Genomic DNA, 23,193 nt, shown 5'->3' with positions numbered 1-23,193 from the left:
TCTGGGCCGCAAGTTATAACGAGTGCTCCCTCGCACTTTAGGATCTGTGAACAGAATTGGTGAATCACTTTCAAAAGGGGTGGCTTCCGTTGTTTGTGCACTGCGACCAAAAGAAGCCTCGCTACTTGTACTCAGGGCTGGCCTCCGCGCGTTCTCGTTGTGTTCCCCCTCTGTCAGTAAAGCATCAGAGAAGGGGATATATCTGGGCACACACTCGGTCTCGTGATCTGCAACGCCACCTCGGATCCACGCATCATAAGGTAGAGGTAGAGGAACTTTCTTCACATGGGAGGCGTGCGTCCACGCCTTCCGACCCTCCACTCGAAGTGCGGTGCGGGTGGTGAGGAGCACCAACTTTGGTTCGGACCATCTAGGCTCCAGACAGGACTTCCGCTGGTATTTTTTCACCACGACCCAGTCCCCTGGGTGGATGTCGTGGCCCGGCCTCTCAGGCAACGGCTTCAGTGTGTCTGCTACCTCCTGATGAATAGAACGAAGATCTTTAGTCAAAACGCACAGATAATCTGTCAACAAAGGATTTTCAATCTCTGAGAAACATTTGGGTCTAGGAACACCCCACACATTGGCGGGCCTGCCAAATATAACCTCATGGGGAGAAACTCCTGTCTTAGAATTCACTGTTACTCTTGTGGAGAGCAAGGCAAGGGGAAGCGCGTCTGGCCAACGCAGCCCTGTACTCTCCTGTATCTTGGCCATTTTTAACTTCAATGTACCGTTAAATCTTTCAACCAAACCTGCCGCCTGTGGATGTTGGGCTGCGTGGAATTTTTGAGAGATTTGTAATCCCTTACAGATCTGTTTCATCAGTTCAGCATTGAAGGACGTGCCGTTATCGCTCCAGATCACCCTGGGTAAACCATACCTACTAAAATACTCCTTGATCAACATCTTAGCTGTCGATATGGCTGTACAGTCCTTTGTTGGAAAAGCCTCCACCCACCTACTGAATGAGCATACCACCAGAAGGACGTATTTAAGGTTATTCACCCTTTCCATTTCAATATAATCCATCTGGATCACTTCAAAGGGGTAGGATGGAGGTGCGAAATTGCCTACAGGGACGGGTGTTTCCTTCCCAGGATTATGTCTTAAGCAAACCATGCACTGCTGTACCAAATGTGTCGCCACCCTGGAAATGTTCTTATTACTCCACACCGGATCTAATAATTTACATATCCCTTTTGTACTTATATGAGCTGGTCCATGTGCCATCGTCACTACTGGGAGAACGTATGCATTCGGGAGCAACCATCGTCGTTTGTCTGACACATCCGTCCAACACTCATCCGAGTCCAACCGCCCCCCTCCATCCTTCCATTATTTCAACTCCTCCTCAGTTGCTTTCTCTTGTATGTTCCGCACACTCTGTACAGTGTCTGCAAACATGTTAACATCTGGTACCCATCTAGCTGGTCCTGCCACGAACATTCGTGGAAGTTTTGTCCTAGCAGTTTCTTTAGCTGTTTGGTCTGCAAATGCATTCCCTCGTCCTACATCATCCACCACTGCCTTGTGTGCACTACACTTAATCACTGCCAATCGTTTGGGGAGTGTCAAAGCTGTCAACAGTCGTAATATCAATGGGCCATTTTGAATTTTCTGTCCATTGATGTAAAAAATCCCCTCTCCGCCCACAGTCTCCCATAACTATGAGCCACGCCAAAGGCGTATTGGCTGTCCGTGTAAATGTTCACATCCAATCCTTCACTTAATTCACACGCTCGCATCAATGCTATTATCTCTGCAGCTTGAGCTGAATTGTACGGGACTCTAGAAGTCTCTACCACTGTTTTTAAAGTTGTGACTGCGTATGCTGCCGTTGTGGTACCATCTGCTAATTTAAAACAGGACCCATCAACATACAGCTCCCCATCGGGATCATCGAGGGGCTTATCTGTCAAATCTATTCTTCCCTTTGTTTCCTCCTCTGTCCGAAACAGGCAATCATGGACCTCATCGTCTTTCTCATCTGAAGGGAGGGGTAATAGCGTGGCTGGGTTCAGGGTGGCACATCTTTTTATCGTTACATGTGGTGCAAATAATGTCATCTCATAACCCGTTAGACGAGCACTAGTTAAATGCTGCGTCTGTGTCCTGTTTAGCAAAATGTCCACGGCATGTGGTACCATTACTGTGAGGGGTGATCCCAGTACGAGCCCTGCCGATTGTCTTATCGAGACCGCAGCAGCCGCTGTACTGTAGCCCTTAGACAGCTCGGCAATGCTCTTGCCACGTTGTCAAGCATAGCAGAGAAGTAAGCACAAGTTCTCTGTTTCCCGCCAAAACTCTGAGTTAGGACAGACAGCGCGCAACCTTCCGCCTCGTGCACGTAAAGTACAAAGGGCTTCTGGTAATCGGGTGTTCCCAAGACAGGTGCAGAACATAAAGCAGTTTTTAATGACTCAAACGCTTCCTGACATGCTGGAATCCAAGGTAGGGGTTCGCGCACTTCTTTAGTAGTCAGATACAGAAGGGGTTTTGTTAGTAAAGCATAATTAGGTATCCACTGACGACAGTACGATGTTATGCCCAAAAATGCGCGCACCTCTCGCTGCGTGTTAGGTATAGCCATGTTAGTTATCGCCTTGATGCGCTCCGGCGTCAGCCTTCTCCCCTCATTCGATAGGAGATGACCGAGGTAGGTAACCTCCTGTAGACAGTATTGGAATTTAGGACGGGACACCTTGTGTCCCTTACAAGCCAAATGATGCAACAATTTAACAGTAGACTCACGGCATCCATCCTCTGTATCTGAGGCAATGAGAATATCATCTACATACTGCAACAATACATTCCCCTGTGGGAGCTCCAAATCATCCAACTGTGCTTTCAAATCTAGACTGTAAATACTGGGACTTTCCGTATAACATTGGGGAATTCTACAAAATCTAAAGCTGCGGCCAGCCAATGAGAATCCGAAGAGATAACGGCTATTTGGATGCACAGGGATACTAAAGAAAGCATTCTTAAGATCCAGTACAGAAAAGTACTTAGCTGTGGAAGGTATCATCGTCAAAATAGTGGTGATATCAGAGACCACCGGATACTGAGGCTCAACCACCTTGTTAATGTGCCGTAAATCAATCACAAAACGATAGACATCAGGTGTACCCTCGCCTGCATCACCTGAGGGTCTCTTAAGTATCGGAAGGATGGGGCTATTGCAACTGTTAGAATCTGTTTCTTCTACTACCCCAGACCGGATCAAGTCCTGTATTATTTGCAGCAGAGCCCTCTCCCCATCCCTAGATATTTTATACTGGGGTATCCGAGGCAACTTCGCTCCCACCTTAACTTTTATGGACACTGGGTCAATGTCCATCTTCCCCACATCAGTATCGCTGCTGGCCCACAGACTCCCAGGAACACCCTCCAACTCAACCGGGAGGGGCTCATCTTTCGAGAAGCACTGCTGCGCACGCACGACAGAAGGACCCAACGTGAGGTACACACCGTCTGGAGAACAGTAAATTGTAGCATTCAATCTTTTCAACAGGTCCAAACCCAATAAATTCTCACCACAATTCGATGTTAAAAGAAAAGGAGAGTCAACAGTGAAAGGGCCAATCGTAAGTGCAAGAGGCTTACAGATGGGGCTAACCACTGGGGTACCGGAGAATCCCACAGAAATGTTAGTCTTGCCAGACAGAGCCGCCCCGGGGACCTGGGAATGTGCCACAGAACTTTTCGTAGCACCTGTATCCACAAAAAATTTCTGAGGGGATCCCGACAAGTCTGCCGTTACATAAGGCCCACGTTGATCAACAACCACAGAAACAGGTCCCTCGCTCTGCCCTACGCTGTCCTAGTTATAAGAAAATCCTGTCAGGTCATCCATAGCATATGCATCGTTATAGTACTGCCGATCTCCGTAATCGTCACCCTCCTTTTGAAAGTGCTGCCTGTCTCTTCCCCCGTCGAAGTAATTCCCACCTGGTCTCTTGCCTTCTTCAGACTGCCTATTATCTTTATTCGCGTCTCCCCGTCCCCGTCCCCTGCCCTGTCCAGCAGTGGACCGGAGCAGTGGACAGTCTTTCCACCAGTGCCCCTCCTGTTTGCAGTTGGCGCACTGGTTCTGGCCCAAACGCTCTCTTTTCTCTCCCCTTCCGTAGCTACCTCCTCCTCGACCAGCCACCATGGGCGGGGCTCCACGTCCCCGTCCCTTCGCCACTTGCTGCAATAACACCTTTGTCTTCAAATCCTTCGCCTTCTTTTCTTGCCTGTCCTTATTTTCATTTTCCCTATGCTCGTAATACTGGGCCATACTCAGAATCCCCGAGGGAGTGGATGTCGTCCATGTACTCTCTGACGCTTGCAATCGGGTTGATATCTCTGGCACAGATTTGTTATGAATCTGTTAACAAAAAGTCGCAACCCGCCATCTTGAGATATATCCTGCCCGCTAAAATCCATGAACGTTTCCTCAAAACGGGTAAAGAAATCTGAAACTGCCTCATCCTTTTTCTGTCTGCAGGCCGTCAACTTGTCCCAATCTACCTTTTTAGGTGGGATGAGTGAATGCATATACTTTATTATTCGCCCTGGCATCGCTAGTATCTCAGCCTTCGGTTTTTCTCCTGGCTTCCGCTCCTTATCCCAATCTTTGAACTCTTCCCAAGTACCACCCAGCTCTTCTACATGATCTGAACCCTTCACCTGTCTCCACACATCCACGGGAACCAATAATCCGAAAAACAATTCAATATCTGCTAAAGTCATGACCGTCGAGGAAGCTGCCTCTGTTAATTCCTTGTAATAAGCCGTTGGATTTTTTCTCGAGTCAGGCAACTGAGCCTTCAAAGCTAATACCTCGCTCCTTTTCCAGGGCGTGTACACTCACTGTTCCTGAAAATGAGCGTCGATACGAGCTCGGGTCACAACCTGTGTTGTAGGGTCTCTTATCTCGGGTACCTCAGGGTGAAATATAGGATGCACTTCCCGCATCGGGTGTACCCCAGGGTAATGGGGTTCCTCCGCCTCTGGCAACTCGTTTCTATATTCTAACAGGAACCTCAGACTACGGAACACATCCCTTATTCCAGTGTTGGCCCTATAGGCATTATTCTTGATATCTCGGAGAATCGCTGGCGCCTCCCCACCATATCCCTGTTCCCACAACGCTATCAATGTCGTCGACATATGCCACAAAGCATGTTGCTGCATCAGAGGCTAATAGTCTTTCATGGTAGACCAAATGTCTTCCAATGAATAAATGTTATTTCTGGCCCATTGGCAAGCTTGGTTGGCTACCATTGTCTTCTCTACCAACCCAACAGCCGAACGTGTAAGTAACTTCCGTACCTGAGTAAACAGTCCGCCTCCCGCTCCTCTAGTAGGGGTCAGTAGCGCGCTCTGAGGGGTAGCACTGGCTGAAACAGCGGGAATAGCAGAATCAGTAGAGAACACCGGGGAGAGCACAGCGGGTACAATTGGGCTTGCCACGGAGAAAGAGAGCAGGGGTGTAGTGACAGAGGGGGGAGTTCGTTCAGCCACGGAGGAAGCAGGTGCACCGGACAAGGGAGGGGCACCCATTTGGGGAACTGAAACTGCCGCCGAGGAGGTGGAATCCACCAACACGGGATACAAAGACTGCGGGGCATATGGGGGAGGGGGTCGGGTGTTCAAAATGTCCTCCATTTCATCCTGTTCATCTTCTCTCACCACATAGCTCTTATTATCCAATAGCCTAAAACGTCTATCTGCGCGTTCAATTCGCTGTTCATTCTCTTTCTTAGTGTGTTCCCTAGCTTTCTGCGCCATCGTCTGTGCCGCTCTCTTTTGAATCACTTTCTCTTCCCTCATTTCCCGTTCTCGTACCTCCTTCTGCCACATCCGCAAAGAATCGAACATACTCTGGCGGCTGCGCCTAGCAAACAATCTATCTTGTAAATAATCTAACTTTGCCCCATCAAAAGAGCCAAGCAAAGGCCACTGCAAATCCACATTATCTTTGGTATATTTATGGCACAAAGTAGAAAACAAAATCGGGGGCAAGCCATGCTTAACGTACATGTCGAAATTGGGAGAGCCCTCCACCGGGGCAGGTTGGCTCTCAGCCAATCTACCGTCTGAGACCTCACCACAGCACCCTAAACACCGTAATTTACTGAAACACGGCATCCTGTTCTCACACAACCACACACTAGCAGAAAAACTCGCACCTGCACTCTTGTTCACTTACCGGTAGATCACACACACAACTTCAGTACACACTACCTCAAACCCGTACCAAAACACGTGTTACACAATGGGACAAGGCCCGTCGACCAAGTCCTGGGGAACCTGGATCCTACCGCAGACCGAACAGCGCACACCCGCTATTCCGAGACTGGGGAACACATCTGTCTCCCGGGCAACACTACAGATCGGCATGCGCTACACCACGTGGGACTCAGTGCTCATTCCCTCGAACCACCACCCTAGGTGTTCGGGTGAGCCCCGAGATCCCTCCGTGGCAAGTCACCCGCCGCCTACAGTATTATCCAGTCGGATGACCACAAAACAACGTTCACCCAATCTCCGCCAAGTCTGTCAGAGCGCCACTTGCACTCTGAGTTCCCCGGAGCACACTAGCCCCAGGAGCACGCCGGCTCCTCCAATCACCAGAGACGCACCGGTCCCTCGGAGCACTCCGGCTCCTCCAAGCAACAGTCGGACCTCTCACCTTCTATGCGCGGTACCAACTTCTACCGTTCTCCACCTCCGGCTGCCTGGACCAACACGGTCAGCTCCAAAGTTCCGCCTTCTGGACTCCGGCGTAGGATCATGGACCGGGACCTCGTCCGATCAGCAGGGCGGGGCAGGGCTGCGAGAACCAAGCTCGGCATCAAGTGGGTACCCGGGCCCACCGTGCCGACCAGAGGGTCCCCGGCCTTCTGCTACCCCCTTACGGGTGAGAAAGGTCCTAATCGCGGAGTTCCTGTTCGGGCGCCATCTGATAAGCGTGGCTCAAATCCACCCGAGTGACTTACAGCACTCACCTATTATTACCCAATAATAAGCCAGCCGGACAGTGGAGAAGAATAAAAAAACAATTAGTTTTATTAGGCCATAAGCTCCCATATGAGAGGGCCCTGTTCGCCCTCACCCCTAAGAGTGTGCCGAGAAGGACTGACTCCCGTCATTACAGTAACACATCATAATGCGAAAAAGCAGAGTAAGGCACGCCCATTTGTGGAAAAGTACTGAACCCCTGAGATGGTGAACAATGGTCTCATACAGTAGGCATCTGCACCTGGGAATGCAACATTCCCCTATCAGCCCCCAAGGACACGGAGCCAGGCTTGAGCATCTCCAGCACATGAGAACAGAGTGATAAGGAGTTTCGCTGGTAGTTTCAGTCACAGTGGGCCGAGAAGTAAAAACTACTGACATGTGGAATATTCCTATTCCTACGGGAGGGGGGATGAGCAAGTGCAACTCGCACGAATAGGGAAATGCATCAAAATGGTGGCACACAGGCTAAGCTAAGAACACTGAAATAATGTCACACGCATAAATGAATAACTAATAGAAGAATATAAACGTAAATGAATATATCAGTAGTTAGACACATTCTGCTAACTCATAAGCATAATGTATACAGTGGGCGGGGCATGGATAAATGAAACCTATCAATGCGATTCAAAACGCACCAATGCCTACGAATAGGGATCAGCTTCGGTCATTTTTGGGGTTAGTGGAATATTATTCCAAAATTGTCAACAACTTTTCCACTAAAACTGCTTCTATGCGCAATTTGCTTAAAAAAAATGTCAAATTTGTATGGGATGATGATTGTCAGAATAATTTTGTGTCGATTAAGAATGAAATAGTACAAGCTAGTCCACTTAAATTGTTCAATATTAATGACTTATGCATTATTTCAACCGATGCTAGCAATGTGGGTCTAGGTGCGGTTCTTCTTCAAAAAAGAAGTGATGGTCGTGAAGAAACAATTGCTTTCGCTTCTAGAACACTGAGGGGTGCTGAAAGCACTTATTCAACTATTGAAAAGGAGGCTTTGGGTTTGTGGTGGGGTGTGCAGCACTTCAAGAACTTTTTATGGGGAAATGAATTCATCCTGAAGACCGATCACAAACCTTTAGTTGACTTATTCACTACAAAAGGGGGTGGTAGGGCTACACCGCGAGTTTCTGTGTCATGTTGCTGATTGTTTGTCTAGATTGCCCCTTTGTTCTGAGAATGATGTTCTTGAGTGCGATAATTTGGAGATGGTGTGTGCTGTGTGTTCTTTATATGACACTGTTGGTTGTGCTCTTTCTGAGCAAGAGTGGTTGGATGGAGTAACTGGAGATAACGTGATTTTGAAGGTAATTGACTGTTTATCTGGTGTGTGGCCGTGTGATAAGTAGTGCCTTCTTGAATTGGTTCCTTTTAAAAGGGTCAAAGATGAGTTGTCTGTTGTGTATGGCATATTACGTAGAGGTGGTTTACTTGTGGTTCCTTTTTCCATTCGGAACAGAATTCTTGATTTGGCTCATGAAGGCCATCCTGGCATTCGTGCTATGAAGCGTAGGGTTAGACAAGATTTTTGGTGGCCAGCATTGGATAAAGATGTAAAACATTTTGTGCGTGATTGTTATACAAGTGTCACTAGTGACAAGTCTCAAGTGACAAGACCTTCTCCTGTTGAACCTATTGTGGTAAAGAATTTACCTTGGTCGAAACTGGCTTTTGACATTGCAGGTCCTTTTGGTCTCATTGGTTGTTCTCCCAAGTATGCCCTTGTTCTTATTGATTACATGTCTAAGTGGCCTGAGGTGAGGTTTGTTGATAATGCCAACTCATCATCCATCATTGGTTTCTTTCTTGATGTTTTTCTTAGGGAGGGTTTTCCGGAAGAGCTGGTCTCTGATAACGGCACTCAGTTAACCTCTTTCGAGATGCAGGGGTTTTTTAAGGTTGAGGGAATTAAGCATGTTTGTACATCACTTTATCACCCACGTAGTAATGGTTTGGTTGAGCGCTTCAACCGGGTTGTCAAGGAACAGGTGCAACTTGCTTTGGTGAATGGTTTGCATTGGCGTAAAGCTCTTTGTGATATGTTGTGGGCTGTGAGAACTACTCCTCATATTAGTACTGGTGTTTCCCCATTCACTTTGCTTCGGGGAAGGGTGGCTGGTTCCAAACTAAATAAAGAGTGGATGTCTAGAAGAATGGTTGATTCTAGTAAATTGTCTGGTGTAACAGATGTCAGAGCTACTGTACAAGCAAAGTATGATACCAGGCCTGGTGCAAGTTATCCCCTGGATGTTAACGTGGGTGATTGGGTGAGATTCAAGAAACCTGGTTTTCTCCGCAAAGGTGAATCTCGGTTTTCGTCCCCTAAAAGAGTGTCTGAGGTAAAAGAACGAGTGGTGGTACAAGTCTTGCATTTCCATTGTTCCTAAGTCTATGGTTGGCGAGGTCAACAGAAGATTGGGTACACATTCCCCTTCCGTTGAAGTGTCCTCTGAAGTTGGTGGTAGGGATGATGTGGTTCTTTCTGGACGTTCTTCTTCTGTCCGTGTGCCATCCAGGCCTTCCAGGACTAAGCGCTTACCTGCCAAATTTCATGATTATAAAATGCAGTAGTTTGTGGTTTTGCCATTCTGTCATTCTTGTGGCATTTGTTCTTTCTGGTTATGTTCTCTTGCTGATGTTTGTGGTTGTGCTTCTTTTTCTTGTTTCTCTTCTTTATCCATCTTGTTCCACATTTTTTCCTTTCTTCTTTCCTGTTCTCTTATTCTTTTCCCTCATTTATTCTGTTTCGTCTTTCTATTGGAAGAGGGGAGATGTGTTGGGATCTGGTTCATCTGATCTAGGAACCTTGGTGTTTGAGCGTTCCCTGCGTGGAACATACTGTGGGGAACGTTCTTACTTTGGCAGTTGCTGCCAGGGAGTCCCTGTGTCTGGTTGGAATAAAGTATCCTCCAACTTACCTTCTGTGTGGAGCTCTACTTCTTTTCAGCTTTGCTTTGCCAATGCTCATTTTACATGGAGTTAAGTATTGGAACGCCTCCCAGGCAGCCTTCACTTGCAAGGAAGCAATTTTAAGTTTTGGAAAGCTCTTGAAAAGATTTGGGTATTTTCCACCTAAGTTCAGTATGTTATTCACAAGGTCTCTCAGGTGGAATAGATGGTATCAAGCTAAGCTCAAAGCCAGGACAACCTTGAGGGCAATCGTAAGCTTTGAAAATGCTAAATAATTCAATCTGTCTATCAAAGAGTATTAAGGCAGTCTCCCATACAATTTGACAACCTGCACGAACAGAATATGCTCTTGGAGAGACACTCAGACCAATAGATGCAGACCAAAGAGGTAGATAAGGCTTAAGGCAAATAGAGACAGGAGGAGAAAAAATCTGGAGGAAAAGAAACATGTATTGGGAGGGTGTCAATAAGAAGCTGGGGAATTGCTATTAATAGTGCAGCAGGTGCAGGGGTACCCTGGCTAAGCGATCGGAAGGGCTCACTGCACTACAAGTATAGCTGTCTTTTACAACCCATCCGGGGGTAAAGGAACTCAAATTTTGGCTAGAATAGGACAAATTAGTGAAATGGAAGGGAAAGCCTGCGTGACGTGGAAAGGTGGAGGAAGCAGTGCTTTAAAGGCAGATACTGTCCAGTACTGAGTACTTGCACTGCTTTTATTTATTTATTTATTTATTTATAGAGTTTTGTATAGCGCGGACAAGACCCGTGGGTATCAGAGCGCTTCACATGTAGGATAAGTTACAGACATTATGGAGGCAATTGTAACAACAGATATACATGAGTATAAGGTCTAAGGCGATAAGCTGTAAGGGGGATTATAAGTAAGAGTTCTTCAGCCTATCCAATTAGTATTAGGAGGTGAGTGAGGTAGGGTTGTATAGCATAACAGTGCAAATAACATGTGTAAATAGCATTAAGGAGTAAAAAGTGTTGCCATGTATCCGGGATCCTAGGCAATAAAACAAAGTGAGGTAGAGGGTATATCGTATTGTCTGAGAGTTACAGATATCGGATCCCTTTGATTTAAGGTAGTAGTAACGTGTGTGGCCAATGTATAAACATGGAATCAATCTGTTAACAGATAATTGATCTTCAGGAAGTTCCAGTCGAGGCCGTCTCTCTTTGGTGAGGATATTCTCATCAGTAATCAGTACTCTTCCCTAAGAGAGGTATTTGCTCATCATGTGGTTCTTCAGTTCACGTTTGAATGATATCAGGTTTTTAATCTTCCTGATGTTCGGAGGTAATGAATTCCAGACTCTGGGGGCGGCTCCTGAGAACGCTCGGTTGTAGGTCTTTTTCTTACGGAAAAAGGCTGGCCTCAGTAGCAGTTCTTTAGCGCTTCTCGTTGGTCTGTTGCTTCCCGATAGCTTAATTTTCTTGGCAAGGTATCTCGGCATGTTGTAGTGAACTGCTCTGTGGGTAATACAAGCAATCTTCATTTGAATTCTGGCTTCATAGGGTAGCCAGTTTAGTGTCTTCAGGTGAGGAGATATGTGGTTGAATTTCCTCGATCCCGTGATCAGTCTTTAATTTAAAACTGACAGTACCTGCACTTCTCAGCACTGCTGCAATACATTTAATGGGAGAGTACTGGTACTTCTCGGGAGCAAACAGTGAGTACCTACAGTTCTACCTTTCCATTTTAAGCACAGGGAGGAAGAGAGCATGGGTGAATGGTATAACTCCTGTTGCAGAGAATGGGAAGAAGAAAAAGGGATACATAGTCACCCGTACAAAATTGTAAGAAAAGAAGACTACAACGAGCACACTCATCAATAGGAAGAAAAAGTCAGGAAAAAACGTACTTCAAACATAATTGTGTATATTTAACATCAGTTCATATTCATCCCTTAACATGTGTCAAAGGCAACAAAGAGAAGCAACCAAGAATTACAGACAATTAGATAATTTAACCTGTAAATTAGAACATTTTAAAAAACACAATGAGTAAATGGTTACAAACAGAAGCCCGTGTTAATCTTCAGCAATTACTTATAGTAAAAGGGCAGAAATGTGTGACGAGACAACCAAAAAAGGCAATTAGCCCAGATGCTCTATATATAGCGTTGATAAGTGTTTGCAGAATGAAAACATATATGCTCTAATTCTAGGCGGAAACGGCAACACATTTCAGACCGCTGATGCTGGGTAGACTAAACATTGGGCCATATGTATCAAGCAAAATTGCATTCGCAAACGCGTTTGCGAATGCAATTTTGCCAAATGGTATGTATTAAAGCAAAACAAGGAATCGCAAAATTTGCGGTTCCTTATTTTGCAATTGCATTTAAGGAATCGCAAATTTTGTGATTCCTTAAATGCAATGTAAGAAGCACCAAAAAAGTGCAATTTGGCCTCAAGGAATCGCAAATTACCACCAACTTCAAGTTGGTGGTAATTTGCGATTTCTTTGCAAAATGCACTTTTTTGCATTTTTCAAAGTGCAATGTGAAGCACATACATGCCCTTAGGGCATGTATGTGCGCCACATGTGCACCCATGCTTATTTCAGGCGTGCATCAGGGTGTCCTTTTGATACCCCTGCACCCTTGAAATTATTCTCAATTTACGATTCTCAAATTGCGAATCGCAAACTGAGAAAAACTTCCCATTCATTCCTATGGGCCTCCTGGCCCGTAGAAATGAATGGGAACGTATTCCTTAATTGCGATTCACAATTTGCTAATCGCAATTAGGGAATATTAAGAAATTGCTAAAGAATTGTGATTTTTTACATACATCCCTATTTGCAATTCTCAAATATATAGCTATTTGAGAATCGCAAATCAGGATGTTGATACATATGGCCCTAAGTTCTTCATGTCTTTCCAGTGAAGGTTTACTGTCTCAGACGTTTTCCACTTCAAGGGGTAGTAGTTCCTCTGAATAATTGCAATTTCTTTAAGTTTAATAAGTTACCTTAAAGAAACATACTTAAAGTGCAGTTATGGAATGGAATTCAAACCGTAAAACCACAGCATTTGGCAGGACTTAGTTCCCCACACCTGTAATGACAGCCGCAACATTTTTCTCAGTGTTGCAGCTAGCCAATCAGCTCATTCAGCACCACAGTTCCAGCCCAGGTATCGGGGTATCGAAATGAGCCAATGGGAGAAAAGGTCCCTTGGCCAATCAGAATGGCCTATCTTTTACTGGGAGTCACAAAATAGGGCACACTGATCGGCTGAAGGATTTTTCTTCCATAGGCCATTCTGGTTCTGTGTCCTATAGTACCAAATGATCTGACTGACTAGCTGCAACTCTGTCCTCGGGTCCTGAACAAGTTTAAAAAATAACCTATAAGGGGGCAGAGTAGGGAGACCCTCATCCCCAAGCACTTGTGTTTGTGGGGGCTTCCAGTTGCCCTATGTACCAACAGTTTAAACAAAAAATGTGCACCATGGGAACCACAGTCCTCTGGCAGGACACTGCATGGCCCTCCCATGAGGTTCCCTGACATTCCTGTGGAAGTCGCACCTCAAGCTTCACTGCCATGGTATCTTACATTCTCCCATGGTACAATGAGGGTGAAGCTTGGGCGACAGGTACTGCAGTAGCAATTTTTACCCTAAAATAAATTAATAAAATGAGGATTGTGTGTCCACATAAGTTGGGTGTCCATGAGGGTTGGACACACAGCCTCACTGGCCAGGACTTGCAGGAAACTATGCGCTGCTTACACCCACAGGCCATGCACAACATATGATCGGACACCAGTTGCTGATTGGACACAGGGTCTGGCCAGAGACCAGACCCTACAGTCAATGCCCAGCTGTGTATGACCAAAAGATGACTGCAGAATAGGCCTTGCAGTTAGCCCCTAGCTGCACACGGCCTTAGGCTGTGCAGAGCAGGGGGGTATTGGCCGCCCATTGGGAAATTGGCAAAAATAACAGATAATGGATGAAATGCTGAACAATGCAAACATTCACTCCGAGTCACAGAGCTGGGTTTAATCCATAAGTTTTTTTCTTCACCACCCCTCCCCAGTTTTGACCCAGCCACATGCAAATCTGTCTTGCCCATGTTCCTCATGTGAACAATCGCCCAACAAACTGCCAAGCCAGATCCTCCCTGGACCGGAAATAAGCATCCTGAGACCGGTTTTGGGGTATCACCCCTCATCAGCCAGGCTAGCTTGAATCCAGTGGCGCAGTAAGCACCCAATCACAGAACCACACAGATAGTCGTACACCCACACAGCCGCTCACACACCCATACAGCCACTTACACACCCACTCACAGATGCACTCACAAACCCACACAGCCACTCACACACCACTCACACGCCCACTCACACACCCACTTACACACCCATTCACACATCCACTCACATACCCATACGGTCACTCGCACACCCACTCACAGACACAAAAAGCGACTCACACACCCAGTGTATCATCCCTCATCAGCCAGGATAGCTTGAATCATGTGGCACGGTGTGCATGGGACCCAAGTCTGGGCATACTCTTTCCACTTAGGGTGACACAAGCAAAAAGAACATATGATGGATGGAATGCTAAACAATGCAAACATTCAACCCCAGTCACAGATCTGGGTTTAAGCTATCGTTTTTTGCTCAACATGCCACCCCAGTTTGGACCCAGCCATAGGCATATCAGTCTTGACCCTGTTCCTCATGGGAGCAGTCTGTCCTGAACTGCCAAGCCTAGTCCTCTCTGGCCTGGAAACAAGCATTCTGGGACTGGTTCCAGGCTAGCTTGTATTCAGTGGCACAGTGAGCACAGGACCCATGTCTGGAAATACAGTTTCCCCATAGAGCGACAAAAGCAACAAGAACAGTTGATGGACAGAATGCCGTACAATGCAAACATTCATCTAACTCACAGATCACAGGTTTAATCCATCATGTTTTTACTCACCACAGTACCTCAGTTTTGACTCAGCCATATGCAAATCAGTCTTGACCCAGCGCCTCATGAGAACAGTCCATCCTCCCTGGCCGGGAAACAAGCATCCTGGGACCAGTTTTGGAGTATTTCCCGTCATCAGCCAGGCTAGCTTGAATCCAGTGGCACAGTGAGCACAAATTCACACACCCATACAGCCACCCACACAACCACACAATCACTCACACACCTACTCACACACCCATACAGCCACTCACACACACACTCACAAACCAACTCAAAAACCTACGCAACCACTCGCACACCGATTCACACACCCACTTACACACCCACACAACCACTCACACATCTACTCACACACCCATACAGCCATTCACACACACACACCCACTCACAGACACACAGAACCACTCACACACCCACATAGGGACTCACAAACCTATTCACACACTCACATAGCCACTCCCAAACGTACTTACACACCCACCAATATGAACACTCACACACCCATGCAGTGACTCATGCAAACACACACATGCAGTGATAGACTTAAAGAAATTGCAATACCTTACGTATGTATTAAACATGTTGTTATTTTAGTAGTTATTGTGTGCAATATAACCAGCAGACTTCTTATTTGTCAGAGGATTCGCAATAGATCTGCAGATCCATAAAATGAATTTAAAAAAAGAAACACTTGGTGCATTTCATTGATAGAAGGACTATATAACTTACCTTAACTTTGTTTTATTTTTTTGGGTTTTAAAATAAATATTAAGAATGAATGTTTAAATAAAATGTATTCATAAACTCGTGAACATGTATATTAGTAATTTGAACTTATGAGTCAAATTGTACTACACTGGATATTTAAAAAAAGGGTAAAATTCACTAAAAACAAAGATACAGGAATGCTATAGTTAGGAATAACATTAAAAAAATAGAAATTCACTGAAAAAACAAGGTTACAGGGACGTTATAGTCAGTGCTTACATTGTAATAAAATAGGTGCTGGGGTCCTCATCAGAAGGCCATCACAGATTGCACAACCCATTTGCAATTTCAGCACTGCGAATGACAGAATCAACACAACTACTAACCAGCACACTGCTACAAGTGTGACATTTCAGACTGTTCGAGGCCCCCAAAGCCATAAGAATGGCTTGGCTGGCAGGTGTTTGCTGTTTTTAATGTACATTGAGTTAATACACAACTGTTGTACTGCTCATCTTTTAACTGTACTAACAGTGCCACCATATGGCAACTTTCTAAAAAAGGGGGAGTTAGGTCCTGGGGCGCGGAGTTGGCTGGACCATCAATACTTGTACGAAGAAGAGATTGCCAACCTCACATTTCTTTTCTCCTCACAATTGAGGAAAACAAACCAAAATTACTGTATAGTTTGTTCGGTATATCCACTTCATACCTTATTAATTTTTTATTTCATTATTTTTATGTATTTCTTGTTTGAAAAAAACACAAAACATTAACACATTTGACACTTCTACATAAATACAAATATATCAAAATTCAACAATACATATACAATTACTATACATTTCACAAAGACATTTATCAACATTTAGTTCGTTTTCACAAAATGCTCTCTGATTTAATTTTCGGTAACATTTTTACCCAACGGACAAAGTCAACACAAAAACATTTATCATTTAATCAACAGCAACTTAATGCATATCTGTTTTGAATGCCGACGCGTTTCAAACCCAATTCGTCACTTTCTGGGTTCTCATCAGGGCTCTGTCTCTTTTGTTTATCTATAAAGTATATATAAAACAAAAAAAGTATTCTGTTTTAGTACTCAGTTATTTACTCTCAAATATTGTTTAAATCTTCACGCCTCCATTCTCCTGTGTCGCTACTTTTACCTGTATTCCAACATTTCGTCAGTCCACAGTTGTACGTTTTTTTTTCACTACTTCGTCTGTGTTCTTTATCTTTATCTTTATCTACAATGTAAGTTATGTATATCAGGACTTTTGCTTTTCAGTTCTTGCAAAACTCACATACTCGTTTGCGAAAGCATTGTTAAAGCGTACATCATCAGGTCTTTATCTTCGTGTTGGCACCCTTATCACTTTATCTATCTCACCCGCTGGCTGTCCATTATCTGTAATTGATTAATAAAATCGAGTGTTTTAGAATTTGATTACCTCCGTTCTATTCATCATGCGCTAGTCGCAGTTCAAGCGACATGCCTGCTCTCTAATGGGCGCGTTCCTGCGCGGGGTGCTACACGTCTCCACTTGAAGTGATCGACTTTATTCTGCCTGCAAATTATAATGGATTCTATCACCTTGATGTCAATTTTCTATATTTGCTACCCGCATCTGTTGACCCCGAGGAGAGCGTACCTGCTTTGTTTCAAACGCGATCCCGCGCTGGGTGCTTTTCGCGTCTACAGCTTGCTCACTAGGCTGGCTCACTTCTGGGTCTTCGTACCTGGCAGTGTCCTGTGGGTGCACAGTATCTAATTGTAATCTGACATTCGTATGATTTTAGTTAAAAACTCATCTAGAGTTACGGTTTGTGTTACCTGTCTCTCCTGAGTACTGGTCGTTAATGTTCCATTTTCATGACATCGCGGCCATCTTTCAGTGTCTTTTTTATATGTTTGACATTGTTTGGTAAACGGCGGGCATCTTTTAACGTGCAATTTTTTAGAAAAAGGACACAGCTCATTTACAAGCCTGCCCAAGGTTGGCTTACACAGCAGCCATCTTTTAGCGGATAATCTCGCTTTAGTTCTTTTTTACAACAAAGCGATGTCATGGTAACAATTTGTGATTATTTCGAATTTCCAAATCGGTTGTTATCATTCCATTCGATTTCGAAGTTCGAATAACAAATCTTTCGAATTAGAGTCTGGAGATTTCAGGCAACGAATTTAATCCGGTGAGGGCACTTTTAAATTTTAGAATCAAATATGCTTCTTTGTGCAATAGCAGCTTTTCTGTGTCAGTGGGGCATTTTAGCTGATTGACATTGTACAGTACTGACCACCTGAAGTCGTTTTCTCCATGTTGCTTGTCAATAAAGTGTTCAACCATAGGGGCTGATGTTACTTTATTTTTTATACGGGATCTTTACTGCGTTATTCGTACATTTACCTGCTGGTTAGTCTTGCCAATGTAAATTTTTAATCATGGGAACATAACAACGTTCACAACATTGCGTGTCCGACAGTTTGAGAACACCAAATGTTTCCATTTAATGTTTGCATGTTGGAATTCTTTCCCCTCCATTGTGCTAGCGCTGGACACACAATTGCCACACTTGTGGTGTCCTTCGATGGGTTTCATCCCCCATTGTGATAATAAATTGCTCTTTGGTTTAGGCAGGGCAATCTCTGCACGCACAATATTTTGGCCAATACTCCTGTTTTTTCTGTAGGCAAACAGCGGACGAGGAAATGGGCATTCTAAGTCCTCGAGTAGATGCCAGTTTTTTAAGACCATTTGTCTGATCTTATGGGTGTCGGGGCCATATGTAGTCACACAGACTAATCTATTTAGTTCTCGTTTTTCTTTGACCTCTAGTAGACACTCTCGTGTAGTGAAGCGTGCCCTCTTATAGGAATGCTTCAGCATTTTCCGTGGATAGCCTCTGTTTATCATTTCTCCACAAAATGTTTCTGCATAATGCTCATAATCTCCTAGCTGCGTGCAATTTCTTCTTATCCGGAGTAGCTGGCCATATGGCAAATTTGCCTTTAAACTCCTGGGATGTGCACTGCGATGGTGCAGTATTGTGTTTTTGTCAGTTTTCTTTTTATATAATGTGGATTGCAGACAGCCCTCTACACATTTGATCTGTACGTCCAAGAATGTAATTTTTGTACAGCTAGACTCAATGAAAAATTTGATGTCCTGATGTTTTAGGTTTAGCCACTCATGGAACTGCATCAGCTCCGCGTGGCTCCCCTGCCACAGGAGCCACACGTCGTCGATGTAGCGTAGCCACTGTATTATATGTTCTTTGCACGGATTATTATTATCCACAAATTTCCTCTCATACTCAGCCATAAACAATACGGCCATCTTTGGGGCAAAAGGACATCCCATTGCTGTCCCTTTTGTTTGCATATAGAACTGATCGTTAAATATGAAGTAATTCTTTCTCAAAGCGACTTCTGCTAATTTAAGAATAAATTGGGTGGGGACTCTATGTGGCCTTTCTTGAGCTTCAAGATAGATCTCCATTATTTCAAGTGCTTCCTCCTGGGGAATCTGAGTATATAGGGACGTCACGTCCATAGTAACCATTAGTTGGTTCGAGGAGTTGAACTGAGTGCCCTCCACTTTGGTTAAAAAATCAACTGTGTCTCGTAAATATGACTTCACTTTGCTCACAAAAGCTTTTAAGAAGAAGTCGACATATTTTGCTATCGGTTCTAGGCACGAATCGCACCCGGAAACGATAGGTCGTCCCGGGGGATCGCTTAGGTTTTTATGGATCCTTTATTTCCTTCCAAAGATCACAGTTGATTTTTTAACCAAAGCGGAGGAACGCGCCCATTAGAGAGCAGGAATGTCGCTTGAACTACGACTAGCGCATGATGAATAGAACGGAGGTAATCAAATTCTAAAACACTCGATTTTATTAATAAATTACAGATAATGGACAGCCAGCGGGTGAGATAGATAAACTGATCAGGGTGCCAACACGAAGATAAAGACCTGATGATGTACACTTTAACAATGCTTTCGCAAACGAGTATGTGAGTTTTGCAAGAACTGAAAAGCAAAAGTCCTGATATACATAACTTACATTGTAGATAAAGATAAAGATAAAGAACACAGACGAAGTAGTGAAAAAAAACGTACAACTGTGGACTGGCGAAATGCTGGAATACAGGTAAAAGTAGCGACACAGGAGAATGGAGGCGTGAAGATTAAAAAATATTTGAGAGTAAATAACTGAGTACTAAAACAGAATACTTTTTTGTTTTATATATACTTTATAGATAAGCAAAAGAGACAGAGCCCTGATGAGAACCCAGAAAGTGACGAATTGGGTTTGAAACGCGTCGGCATTCAAAACAGATATGCATTAAGTTGCTGTTGATTAAATGATAAATGTTTTCGTGTTGACTTTGTCCGTTAGGTAAAAATTTTACCGAAAATTAAATCAGAGAGCATTTTGTGAAAACGAACTAAATGTTGATAAAAGTCTTTGTGAAATGTATAGTGTATATATATATATGTATTGTTGAATTTTGATATATTTGTATTTATGTAGAAAGTGTCAAATGTGTTAATGTTTTGTGTTTTTTCAAACAAGAAATACATAAAAATAATTAAATAAAAAATTAAACAGGTATGAAGTGGATATACCGAACAAACTATACAGTAATTTTGGTTTGTTTTCCTCAATTGTGAGGAGAAAAGAAATGTGAGGTTGGCAATCTCTTCTTCCTACAACCATATGGCAACTGGCATAAGTGCCAGTGTTTACAATTAAGTACCGGTGCCGAGCACCGGAAACCACCAGCTCAAATTAAGCACTGGTAATAGCTAGGAAATAACATGTAAAAAAACATAGACATTCCCTGAAATAAACAAATGTGAAAGGGACATTATAGTTAGATTCAGATTTTACACACAGAAAACCATTGAAATGCAACAGTTATTGTTATTTCAAGTAACTATAACTTGTGCCCTAAGGTAACTAAAAGGGAATAACTCACATAACTCTCCAGACAACATAGCTGCTACATTCTACAGAGGCTATTGACACATCGTTTCTTTAAAGATGGATGCCTCAAATGATAGATCTAATTCTAAAGAGATTTGTTTTACCTTGTTTTATAGCATTGGCCTGACAGCTATTAACCGATCAACCTAGATTAGCCATTTATTTAAGTGCTGTACACGTAACTTTCCCTGGATTTCAAGGGGGCCCTTGCAAACAGCTTGCTGACAGAGCCCTATAAGGCATCATCACTGACTCTACTTTAATGCTAGTGCCAATGGGAAGTACCCTATTGCTTCAGTAAATTTCCAATCTGTCAAATCTAGGGCTGTTTTGATAGTGAGCGGGAATGTATAAGTCTTAGAGTCAAAACTGTCTGATAGCAGCTGGGGCCTCTTTAAAGACATTCTTGATTTCTGCTTCCTATAGAAAGCATAGGCCACTAAAGAGTACTATAGATTGGGCTTAAATGTACTTCAAAATCTCTGCTGAAAAACCAGGGGCAGGCAGGCCCTCCGGTGGACTATTTATATGAATGAAAACATGTTTCTTGTGACATCAAGCAAATGTCAACCTGATCACTAGACTTGCTGGCAGTAACACATATTTAAAAAAAATTGAAGCCTGTTCTTTCAATTAACAGATATATATATATTTGAGGCACCAACAAGTCAACTGACTCTGCAACATTACATCTTTTTGATAGCTTTTTAACCAGGCACAGTAAAGATTTTCTATTCTTAATATTAGCAGTATTTAACACAAAACATTCTCCCTTTAGACCTTGCTTCACTATGTCCACCCTGCAATTGGGTGATATCTCACTATCTCATAAACACTGCAGGAGCAACAGCTGTTTCCCTTCAGGTGTAAACATGGCACCAACATTTAAAAGAGGCCCCAGTAGGAGCAACATTGACTACATGTTGGACTTGGCCCTTTTTGCAGGGTAATCCCCAAACCTGGGGATTGGACTCTGGACACTGTACCACTGCTGATCAGTGCTAAAGTGCATATGCTCTCTGTGTAAATTGTTACTGTGGTTGGTTATCCATGATTGGCATATTTGTTTTACCAATAGGTCCCTAGTGGAGTGCACCGAGTGTGCCAGAGCTGGTAAATCAAATGCTACTACTGGCCTTGCAGCACTGATTGTGCTACCCACATGAGTAGCCCTGAAAAGATGTTTCAGGCCTGCCAGTGTTGTGCCTGTGTGCAGTTTGTTAACTGCCATGTCGACTTGGCAAGTGAATCCACTTGCCAGGCCCTAACCTTCCCTTTTCTTACATATTGGGCACCCCTGTGATAGGCCCAAGGTACCCCCTGGACAGGGTGCAGTGTATGTGAAAGGTAGGAAATGTACTGGTCTGTGTAACATCTCCTGATAGTGAAAGCCTGTCCATATAGGATTTACAAGCCTGGCTACACAGGTATGATTTCATATACGTGCCGAAAGGCTCAATGTCGCCAAGTTTGATTTTGCAGCACACCAGAACATTCGTAACTTGGCGACATTGAGCCTTTCGGTCCGTATATGAAATCATACCTGTGTAGCCAGGCTTGGCTCCAGGTGTAGGTCAGTAGATCCACCATTACTTGACCAATTTTACTTGACCACACACACACAAGCCCTCCATCTAACTCAACATTTCCATAATAGGTTGCAACACACAGTCCTGATGAAGACTCGCAGCAAAGGTTTGAATCCCTCATTGCACAGTCGAGTCGAAACGTCGACGCTCCCCTATTGATCAAGACCTGTACCTACATCCTATCTTGTCATACCATTGGAAACTGCATTGAGGGCACACTGAAATTTACAGAATACTTGTAAATCCTATATGGACAGGCTTGCGTTAACTGGTCTTTGTTATCAATAATTGTAAAAATATCGAAGTGACTATCCTTTAGTCTTTGATTCACACTTTCACTACCCAACACCACTATCCTCTTATCCTTTCACCTCTCCTTTTGCGCGCAACCTATGATCATTGCTAAAGCATTCTTGATTTGTTCTAAAATAAATATCTTGTAATTGATTACATAGTTTGGCGCTTGTTTCTTGTGTGGTCTATTAACTTGTTTAGATGCATAAATAGGTATTATGTACATGCATTAATATCTCTTGTAGGTTATTTGATAACCGAGTTGTAATGTTTTATGCAACATAAATTGATATCTTTCCAATTGTTGGTCACGGATCACTGTTCTGCCTGGTTGTGGATTGACTGTCTGGCTTTGGAATGACAGGGGCTGGGGAGGTGCAGTGGCTCCAGGAGTCTGGATGAGTCAGCACTAGGCTGACTAGGCCTGATGTGCATTTGGAGTGGTGGGAGGAGTAGCACCTGTAACTGAATAGGGCCATGCCTGCCTTCCACAATGCTGGCTCTGGCCCCCTGTGGTGTGTCTGTAGCCAAGGCTCACACTGACAATGGATGTTATTGTGCACTTGCAGAGTGCCCCACCCCCCGAAGTGGTTTAAACTGGACTCAGAGCCTCTTGCACAAAGAGAACAAAGACATTTTGGGGTATAAGTATGAGACCCAAAACCCCAGACTTTAAATCATTCCTGGAATTCAAGAGGCGCCTTTGCCAAGGAGAAGAGCTG

The sequence above is a fragment of the Lissotriton helveticus genome, chromosome 1_1 (genome assembly GCF_964261635.1).
Source record: "Lissotriton helveticus chromosome 1_1, aLisHel1.1, whole genome shotgun sequence".
In the NCBI taxonomy this organism is placed as follows: domain Eukaryota; kingdom Metazoa; phylum Chordata; class Amphibia; order Caudata; family Salamandridae; genus Lissotriton; species Lissotriton helveticus.
This window is presented reverse-complemented; position numbering follows the sequence as displayed.